The 2,691-nt window shown below is 42.7% G+C and overlaps 1 long non-coding RNA gene across 1 annotated transcript; it reads right to left on the reverse strand.

The window, feature by feature from the left end:
* Positions 1 to 850: 850 nt before the first annotated feature.
* On the reverse strand, positions 851 to 1,544 carry LOC146718544 (uncharacterized). The gene is made up of 2 exons (XR_014916453.1): positions 1,094 to 1,544; positions 851 to 1,013 (listed from the first exon to the last, which is right to left on the reverse strand). It is a non-coding gene; the product is annotated as an uncharacterized LOC146718544 (long non-coding RNA).
* Positions 1,545 to 2,691: the final 1,147 nt, after the last annotated feature.

Raw genomic sequence — 2,691 nt, forward strand, 5'->3', positions numbered from 1 at the left:
AATGGATGCACATAATCTTCGGGCACTCAAGCAGAAATGCACTAAAAACTGGCATGATTCTGGAAATCACTGCATGAGGTCAAGAACACTTTCAGAAATCATTGTCTGTCAACCATCCACCAAGCTTAAAGCTCTGTCATGCAAAGAAACCGTGAACATGATCCCAAAATCCTGCCATCTTTTCTGGGCTGAAGCTCATGTAAAAAGTGTTGAGACAAAGACTAAAAAGGGATACTTGTGTGCATATGGCTTGTTATCGGCGATCAGAAGCCTGCATCCCTGAGTGCATTATTGCTAATAACACTGACAGCTCGTAAATCTGGAAAGTCAGCGTCAGTGCCAAAAAAGTATATATACAGATGACATCTCCTTACAGATTTCAGTAAGACAATGCTAATTCGCATACTGCATCTATTACAACAGCATGGCTTTGTAGTAGAAGAAGTAGAAGAGATCCAGACCTTTTACCAATTGAAAGCATTTGACACATAATGAAATTAAACTAAACAAAAAGACCCAGGACTAGTGAGCAGCTAGCGTCCCATGTCAAACAGTGCCTCATGTCCCAGACATCAAATTAGCCAATATTTTCATTAATATGACAAATTTTCTCAGTTTAACGTTTGACAGTCATTGTTATATTCTATTGTTAATAAAATATGACTTTATGAGATTAGCAAATCGTTGCATTCTGTTTTTAATACATTTTTTTTAAACGCAGCCCAGCTCTTGTGGAATCGGGGTTGTACATATTCAACTTATTTTCATCTTTAACTTTCTTTTGTGTCACGTGGCCGGGTGGCCGGTACTGAACAGGACTCAGGTGCAGAAACCCAGAGCGGAGACAGCAGATGATGCAACAATTTATTAGGTTTAAGTGCAAGAGAAAAACGTGGGAAAGACAAAAAAACAACGAGACGTGGAGTCTTGGTGCGGCGTGGCCTGGGGAACGTGGCTATGGCGAGGGAATGAGGCCTGAGATGCAGAACGGAGCTGAGTGGGGAACAGTCACACTGAAGGAAGAGGATATAGGAGTTGGGTAGGTAGTGAAGGCAGCTCTGCAGTGGCCAGTTGTAAGAGCAGCAATTCTTACTTGCAGTTAGGGACCTGGAGTGTTGAGAGGGGGGTGATGAAGATCCAGGGGAGGCTGAGTGGCGTGGAAAAGCTGGCCTGAGATCCGGGGCTTCAGATGGAGTGTGATGGCAGGAGGGCAGGCAGGTGAGGCACAGAGAGATTTCCAGAATGATTACTAGGTATCCTGAGTCCAGAGGTGGAGTGTGAGCCAAGGTGGATACAGCAACTGTAGCACAAGAGAGTCGTGTTAACAGGATGAATCACAGCAAGAACTTAACGTATACGGCCTGTTACCAACATGTGTTGATGACAAACTGGCAGTGAATGAACATCAACGTGTGGTTTAAATCCCTCTGGCTTGATTGCCTGCAATAGGCTCCAGGTGTGCGGGAGCTGGAGTTGGCCCTGCCCAGGGGCGGATCCCAGGTCAGTTCAGGAGCCTTATGGAAATTCCAGCCACCCACCGCAGACCATGACATTTTGTCTTCAACTCTATCATGCATGTTTATGCATGTGACATCGTTTGTGTGATTTAACACATTTTTGTGCCAGTGCCCATGTTAGCACACTCAGTGAGCCTGCTAGTTTTGTATATTAATAATCGCTGTTTTGAGCCAAAGTTATTATTGGTTTGCAGTGTCTTAAATTCCTTTTTTGTTTGAGGCAACCCCATCTGGTGGCTGGAACAGAAACAAGGGCTCCCTGGAGGGTGCAGCTGGAGCAATCCAAGCTGCTACAAATAGTGCTCCTGCTTTGTTTTATTCAGCTCCATAATTGGCATTTGCATGTGTTTCGGCTTAGTTTTGAACTTTGTATTTATTTGTATTTATTGTTTTCTTTTAAATTTGTACATTTTTGACATCAGCAAGTTTTTACTTGTAGAGGTTGGAGGTGCTCTGAGCTCGTCGTTCTCCCTGTCAGGATGATCCCACACCGTCTATTTGGCCCTCAAACTAGTTATGAGCAATCTCTTCGTGAGACTGTGAAATTTATGTGGAGTCATGGTTGAAGCACCTTATGCTGTGAGTGTGGATGTGTCTGATGCTTCTAGCAATATAACTCAAGTACAGCAGCTGTATGTGTTTTTATATGTGGCACTATGCCTAATCGTAATGATTGTACACCTGTAAGTATTTTGATTGATGGGTTCTTATAGCTGGACTGTGCTGTATTACAGAAAATGAAAAAAGATAGATTGGGTATACGAAGGTAGGGAAACAAAGGAGAGAAGTAACAGTCTGGAACAGAGAGACAAGAGGGGGAGAATCATGAGAGTTAAAAGAGAAATGTGAAAGGTTAAAGTCCAGTTTGAATGCATGTTTATGTATCCACCCTGTAGCTCTCTCCACATAAACCTATTTTTAGTTTTCAGTTCAGTTAACTCTGACTGCTGACAGTGACAAGGACTTTTTACTTGTACAGTAGCTCCACAGTATGTCGTTCACTCTGCCTTACTGACAGTTGGCAAGTCTCAGCAGATGTTCAGACCAAAATGTAATCCTCCTCAAAAAATGTGAAAGTACAGTGTGTTCTAATACTCCAACCAGAAAGATGATGAAAATGAATCAGGAAAGCTTGTTTGAGATAGGTCCGTGGTTTGAAATACTTGTCGGATAA

Source organism: Copadichromis virginalis, linkage group LG1 (assembly GCF_057382275.1).
Source record: "Copadichromis virginalis isolate Kocher_CV1m ecotype Utaka linkage group LG1, C_Virginalis_male_GT1.1, whole genome shotgun sequence".
Classification (NCBI taxonomy): Eukaryota; Metazoa; Chordata; class Actinopteri; order Cichliformes; family Cichlidae; genus Copadichromis; species Copadichromis virginalis.